Consider the following 7,663-nt stretch of genomic DNA (forward strand, 5'->3'; position numbering starts at 1 on the left):
GCTCTATCGATGGGCACATGGCCCCACCTCTCCTCTGCTTCAGTTACTATGATTATTGTTCAAGGAACCCAGCATTTCAACATTGTTAGAGAGCTCTCAATTTGCGTTTCTTTCACTTCAGAAACAGAAGCAGTTCTTCACCATAATCTGCAATATGTCCCACAATAAACGTCAATTAAAAATCTCCTGCCATGTCTGTGGTGGGCTCTGAACATGCATCCAGGGTTCAGGGCCATAAAGATGATGTGGAGAGATAAGCAGTTGGTGTGAAAGGCAGAAAATGCCTGAAGTATAAGGTCACTGGGGCTGTCATTCTTTAACACACTTTGCCAGCTTGTAGCCTCTGAATATCAGAGACCCAAGCTGATTTCCAATAGTATAGTGATAAGTGTTCCAACTAGGGAGCTTAATTCCCTTTTGATCCCTTTCTTTAATCAGGTCAAAAGAAGGGGCAAACCGGGGCCAGTCTCCTGTGAAGAAAGTTCCAGTTAGCACCAACTTAGCGAAGGCTACAGCTTGAACACAGGTCCACTTAGTGTCAAGCCTGGCTGTGAGGCTGATTGCTTTCTTTGTGCCTGCCTCTCTTGAGAAAGGACTGTCATTAACATGGGAATATACCTTTAGGAAGTTCCAGCAGTCTGTTTACAGGGCTCCCCTCTTCTTCGGTGATGACGTGGATTTTGCAAAGACAGTTTCACTCTGTGTATGTGTGCATGCATGCGTGAGTGCGTGTGTGTGTGTGTGTGTGTGTGTGTGTGTGTGTGTGTGTGTGAGAGAGAGAGAGAGAGAGAGAGAGAGAGAGAGAGAGAGAGAGAGAAAACACAGTACATGCATGGGAGTACATGTGGAAGCCAAAGATCAACACTGAGTGTCTTTCTCTATTCTTCTCCACCCAGTGTTTTCAGACAGTCTCTCACTGAACCTGCAGCACATGAACTTCATTGGACTGCTGGCCAGCAGTCACTGGAATCTTCCTCTTCCCAGCACTGCCTATAGCTGCACCCTGCAACACTGCCTATAGCTGTGCCCTGCAACACTGCCTATAGCTGCACCCTGCAACACTGCCTATAGCTGCATCCTGCAACACTGCCTATAGCTGTACCCTGCAACACTGCCTATAGCTGTGCCCTGCAACACTGCCTTTTCCCTGTTCATGTGAGTGCCAGAGCTCAGATTCTATCTTCATGCTTGCATGACAGGAACCTCCTAACTGAGTAATCTCCCACCTCAACAGTACTACTCCTAGAGGAGATATTACTTCTAAATAAAATTCCTAACACTATAAAAGCAGACCCAAGCTATATTTACTTATCATATATATATATATATATGATACACACACATATATATGGAGAAAAGCATTTCAAAGTATGCTGTTTATAAGCATATATATTTACAAGCCATGTTAGCTTTTGATAAACGTCCTAGGAAAACACTTCCTCTTAAAGCTCTGATTATTTCAGTCATCCATTTCCCCTATGCACATAGATCATTCAAACCAATGACACGCAGATTCTAAAATTAAGGGTGAACACAGGCTACATTATCTACTAGTAGGATCTCCCAGATGGTGAGAAGGGACAATGACAGGCACATAGAGATTAGACAACTGTTTAAAAAACTCAGCTGATTTCAAAGCCCATCCTGACGTACCTCTTCCTTGGAACAATGTAAATTTCAGGACGGCATTTGTAGTATGGATTCTCAGTAGCTCCACCCAACAAGGAGGAAGACAGTTGAATATGCAGACTGACGTGCAGGAGGCAGTACCAGAAGGCAGCCATCCACACTCATTTCCTCCATGTGTCCAAGTCCCTCACACCATGCCAAAATGCTCTTGGACATATCTGTCCCTCTCTGCAAGGCCTCCCATCTGTGACTTCACACACAACTACCCCCCACACACACACACATTGCCCAGTAGCTAAGGCAACCCAGAACATCCCAGTGTTAGGCCAGAAAATCCAGGACCCTTTGCACTTTTAGAAGGAGAAAAAAATCATGATAGTGTTGAAAGAGAAACAGCTACTGTCCTCAAGAGAGAGTCTGTGGCTGAGAGGAATGAAGAAAAAACAAAGACTGGAGAGGGGGGAAGATAAAGAATGTACGTGAGAGCAGAGAAGTGAAGAAAAAAAAAGAACAAAGAGAGCTGGAGAGAAGAGGTCAAGGGGAAAGCTCAGGAGAGACAGAGAGAAAACAAAGAAAAGCCAGAGAGACAACTCAGAATATCAGGGCAGAGGAGAAAAAGGAAAATAAAGAGTGAGGCAGAGAACAAGGGAGAATTCAGGGAGGGGATAGAAGCCATTCCCTGCATGTGTGCACACGGATATGCATGTGCACACACTCTCTGGTGGATGGGTTTGTTTGTGATGTGTTCCCCTGCATGGATCCTGGGAGCAGCCATCCTCACAGCATTGCCGTTGCACTGAGCGCCGAGCCAGGGCCAAGGCGATGACTATCAGACAGCTGCTCTGTAGAAGAGTTAGTTCCCAAGGTAAAATTGATTTTATGTGTTTGTTTGCTCTGACCTTGAGTTTTCCCCATTGCAATGCCTGAGAAGCAGCATCAGATATACAAGGAGATACAAACACATCAGAGTGGCAGTGAGGAGCAGCTGCGAACAGGAAATGTCCCTGGCCTTGAGCAGCAGGTGAACCTGGGCATCTGCACAAGGGGCCAGAGTCAGCCTGGAGGACCACAGGCTGTGATGCATCTGAGGTGATGGGGCATGTTGTATATTAGGGCAACTGACCCAAGGACAATAGGAAAAACAGAAGAATAGGTACAGAAAAGACAGAAAAACAAGCAAAGAGCAGCACAGCCCACAGAAGGTGCTCAAAAGGAAACTGGGTAATAAGAGTATACCTGTTTTGTTATCATCACCATCACCTCCATCACCAACATTACCACAACTACCATCATCATCACCATCATCACTAACACTATAATCACCATCACCACAACCACAAGTACAAATCCCACCCCCATATCGGCATCATTGCCACCACAATCACCATCGCCACTGCTTTCATCATCATTGTCATCAAGGCCATCATCATCCCTCCTCCTTTGACTTTAATGCTGGATGCCATACAGTACATTTTATATCATTTCATCACCACAGTGAGGCTAAGGCTTCCATAGATAGATAAGGAAACTGGGGCTTGAGGAACTAAAACTAGTCTATAGTATGGGACTTGAAACTATATCTTTCTAATGCTCAAGGATTTGCAATAGTTTTTCTTTGGTTGCCTTGGGTCCCAGAACACCAAATTCATGGTAGTAAGCCTACTTGTAGACAGCAGAGCCTAAGTTATAACTGCATCATTCAAGGCTGCCTGTGTAGGGTAAGGGAGGTCAGACTAAAGAAAATTCTCAAGTGCTCCCAGGAACGCGGAGAGCTGTAGTTTAGGGTGGTCTGCTCATCAGAAGACTTCAGATACTGTTTTGGAACAGGCATGAAGACAGGGCTGAAGTATATAGGAAGGAGGCAGCTTTTCCCATCAGGTCCCAGGGAACAGATATGAAGAAGAGCCAAAGAGAAAGAAGTCGCCCTTGCAATCATGCAAGCTGAAAGTTGAAAGAGCACTTGGCTCAAGGCACGCAGAGGTCCTAAATTGCCAATTAGGCAGCTCCATGGTAGCAAGACTCCATCTAGTGGCTTGTCTCCAAATGAAGGTCCCTTGTCTAATCAGAGAGGCTCAGGAACTGGAACTGTCCATGCCTACAGGAAATTGGGAGGGAATTTCAGCTCATCAAGACTGGAGAAGATGAGGGTTTGAAATCAGAGTCAGTCACTTCTGTCTTCACAATACCAAAACCTCCATAGAGCTTTTAATATAGTAACAGCTATATTTGAATAAACCATTATATTCAAACACCATAAGAAACAGATGAGATGTCTTGCAAGGAACTAGAATAAATATGAAATAAGGCTGCAGGTAAGAGAGAAGAAGAAGGCAAGACACTGACTGATGTGTCCCAGGAGTTGTGAAAAGATGCTTTGCATTCTGGGAGGTGAACAGAGATGGATCTCAGCTGAATAAAGGGTTAGAGGATAGTAAGAGGGGGAAAATAGAGATATGGGTTGGACATTGTGCTAGCTACTTGTGTCATAGTTGTGAACAAACACATAGAAGAACAACTGGATGACTAGAAGATTAAGTTTGCTCACATTATCAGAGGTTTCAGTCCATTGGCACAAATCACATCACAATGGACAGGAAGCAGAGAAGCAGTGCAGCAAGAAGCAACCAGGACAAGATTATACATCCCAAGGACATGTGCCCAATGATCTGCTGCCTCCAACTAGGCTCTACCTTAAAAGGGGGTCCTGTGTCTTTGTAATCTATTCAAACTCAGAATACATCAAGAAATTAAACTGTTAATAAAGTCAGGGACCTCATAAGCTTATCGTCTTTAGAAACACTCTTGTAGAGTCATGATGGCATTGACTAATGTCTTACAGATCAACCCAATCAAGGCAAACTATTGTAGGCACAGGTTGTAGAAGGTCTGTCTTAGTCAGGGTTTCTATTCCTGCACAAACATGACCAAGAAGCAAGTTGGGGCGGAAAAGGTTTATTCAGCTTACACTTCCACATTGCTGTTCATCACCAAAGAAAGTCAGGACTAGAACACATGCAGGTCAGGAAGCAGGAGCTGATGCAGAGGCCATGGAGGGATGTTACTTAGGGGCTTGCTTCCCCTGACTTGCTCAGCTTGCTCTCTTGTAGAACCCAAAACTACCAGCCCAAGGATGGCACCACCCACAATGGCTGGGTCCTCCCCTCCTGATCACTAGATGAGAAAATGCCTTACAGCTGGGTCTCATGGAGGCATTTCCACAACTGAGGCTCCTTTCTCTGTGATAACTTCAGCTTGTGTCAAGTTGACACACAAAACCAGCCAATACAAGGTCTCTTTAACCACTCATGGGACCTCCAAGCTTTGTTTCTCATTCTTGACCACCCTCCACCATACACAGAGAATCCTTGAAATGAATCTTTCTAAAGGTCTATATAGCATGTTTTCCCTCTGGTGACCAGAGAAATGCACACATTATTCACCCCAACACATACTGATCACATTTGAAGAATGAGGGATTAAGAGTCTTTCAGGCTCACATCTTTGTCTTATGATCTCAAGTTTTCAACTCTCTCTCTTTCTAATTATGCCTATCTATTGAACAGTCTACTCTCATACCATGTCTAAGTTCAAAAAGAGGCAGGCCGTGGGAACAATGCACTAGAGGTAGGGTGCATGCCTGTAGTAGAGAAGTTATTGACAAAAAGAATTTTTGGAAACCCTTTCCATTCACCAGTGCATTCATGGAGCAAGAGATGGGATCTCTAAGACCCTGAAGGACAAATGATAAACAGACCTCTCTCACATCAGTGAAGCAGAGAAACTACTGAGAAGAACTTTGCGAGGCCCCAGAACATTTTCTCGACACACAAGGACAAGGACAGATTGAATTCTTAAACATGCTAATGCAAACAGTCTCTCCAAGATAACCTAAAGGACATCTGGAATGGGGGGACATAGAAGACACTAGCAATGTGATCTGTTTGTCATTTGAGTTGAGACACTAAATCTAACTCAAAGAAATACCAATGCTAACATACGGAGCCTGTGTGGTGTCCTGCCTGGTGCTTAGAGAAAACACAAGGAAAGGTGTTGGATGCTCTACTGAGAAATGGTTACAGCAACGGCCTGGGAGTCTGGGGTAAAGTAAGAAGCCTGTGGGTTTTTCTGGGTCACAGGAAGCTAAATAAATGTTGGGTCAGTCATTCTGATAAAGACAAGAGCAGGTGGAGGATTTCTTCTTGATATCTCTTGGGGCAATCTTGATGGCTCATTCTGTTATATGAGGGGAGTTTTCAATGGACAATTGTCTGAACTCTACCACCCAAGACTGTTGAGTGAAGAGAAGCTGGTTGTGACTTTATGCTCGTACTGCCACAGATGAGAAATGTGGCTTGTGAATTAATTATAAACAGTGTTATTTCTGCAGTGAATTTTTGGATTCTCTGACAGTCTAGTTTTTATTTTCTTTTGGCTGCCCATCTGCAGGCTTCAGCAGGCTCTTAGATACATGTCACTGACCCAGACCTGGGTTTTCTAGTATGTGTCCTCTAGTATGTGATCTCTCTACGGCTTTCCCAGAACTTTTCCATTTTCCCTCCCTGGAGTTTGCTTTCTGTTCAAATGCTGTCATTTCTTCCCAAAGGTCTCCTCAGTGAGAATTTTGTATTCAATAAGCCAATGCTTGACATATAACAGCCCATGACTGAAACACATGTGACCAAAGCTCACATGTGAACAAAATGAGTTTTACATTCCTACTAAGATAGGATAAGAATGAATAAATAAATAAAGATCCTGTGTAGGTCTCTGCAAAAATAAAATGCCCTAAAAAGTGGCATTGGGAATTAGGTTAGGTTACTAATGAAGAGATGTTTCTCTAGACAGGGTGAGGGGATGAATTAAATGTAAACAGGAGAATACTTTGGTGTCTAAAGTATAAAAATACTTCAGAAATAGAAGTCTGGTCGATATAGTGATCCAAAGTAGATTACATCAGTAACCTGTTTGTCTATCAGCCCACCCAAAGGGAAAGAAATACCCTTGTTCTAAGCAAAAAACTAAAGTCAGTGCAAAGCTGGAGTGATGTAGCCTTAGTACCCTCGGGCACAATATCCCACTGGGCACAGGACATCACTATATAACATTTTCTGTCTATGCAAAGTATGTTCTTCGCTACTGATCCTAAGCAAGCTATGCTAATATCTCTGTTTCCTCTCCAAATCCAGGCTTTAAATATATCTACCTAGAAGAGGGAGAACAAAATTACCTCTCCATTTCCTGTTCTCCTTTGTGCCTTTAAAGAAGAGTCACGACCATTAAGCTGTGGATTTGACATAAACAAACATGATTGGAAGCCAGCATGGACCTAAAATTTCTGATCTAGCAAAACAAAGAAAGGAGTCAAAACAGGTCTGCTCACACTGCAGAGATGACTGACCATCTCCAGCAATGCTGTGCTACACAGGCTCAGACAGGGGTCTCTGGGTACAGACCTGACACTTACTCTCTCAGCTAAGTGAGTAATGACTCATAGTACTGCTCACACAGTCAAGGAATCTATGGCCAAGCAGTAACAGCATACGGAACTGTTTGGCAGTGCCAGTGACTAAGGAAAGGCAGAATCAAGCCCTTTGACCAGCCTCTGTCCTACGGGTTCCATTTTACTACAGTCTAAAAGAATCCAACTGTGGTTTGGCCGAGAAGAGAGCAGGCCCAGCATGGAGGAACTCTTAGGTAGCCGCAAACAGGCTGAGCAACCAGTTTACCAATAACTCACTTGCTGTAAGCCGAACTTTCAGAAAAATTTCCTATTGTCCTCAACACCTTATGAGGCAAAAAGAAATTTACAAATGGAATGTAATTAAAATTCCCAGACCTATTTTAAAGAAATCTCCTCCAAGGCTGGAATTGTGACACACTGAACAAGACTCACTGGGTGCCAGGATTTGTTATTGGAAATGCAGGATAAACTTATGGGCATCCCGCAGTTTCAGGAACCCCCAGACATTAATTTTAGTCACAGTTGGCTGCACCGCATCAACCTATAAACACCTCTCCACTTTCAATTAACATT

The 7,663-nt window shown here is 43.7% G+C and overlaps 1 long non-coding RNA gene across 1 annotated transcript in view; it reads right to left on the reverse strand.

The window, feature by feature from the left end:
- LOC103691232 (uncharacterized) overlaps positions 1-1,929 on the reverse strand; it is a 32,403-nt gene extending 30,474 nt beyond the window's left edge. Inside the window, exon 1 of the long non-coding RNA XR_010063153.1 lies at positions 1,654-1,929. This is a non-coding gene — a long non-coding RNA (uncharacterized LOC103691232). The remainder of the gene's footprint in view (positions 1-1,653) is intronic.
- Positions 1,930-7,663: the final 5,734 nt, after the last annotated feature.

Source organism: Rattus norvegicus, chromosome 1, assembly GCF_036323735.1.
Source record: "Rattus norvegicus strain BN/NHsdMcwi chromosome 1, GRCr8, whole genome shotgun sequence".
Taxonomy (NCBI): domain Eukaryota; kingdom Metazoa; phylum Chordata; class Mammalia; order Rodentia; family Muridae; genus Rattus; species Rattus norvegicus.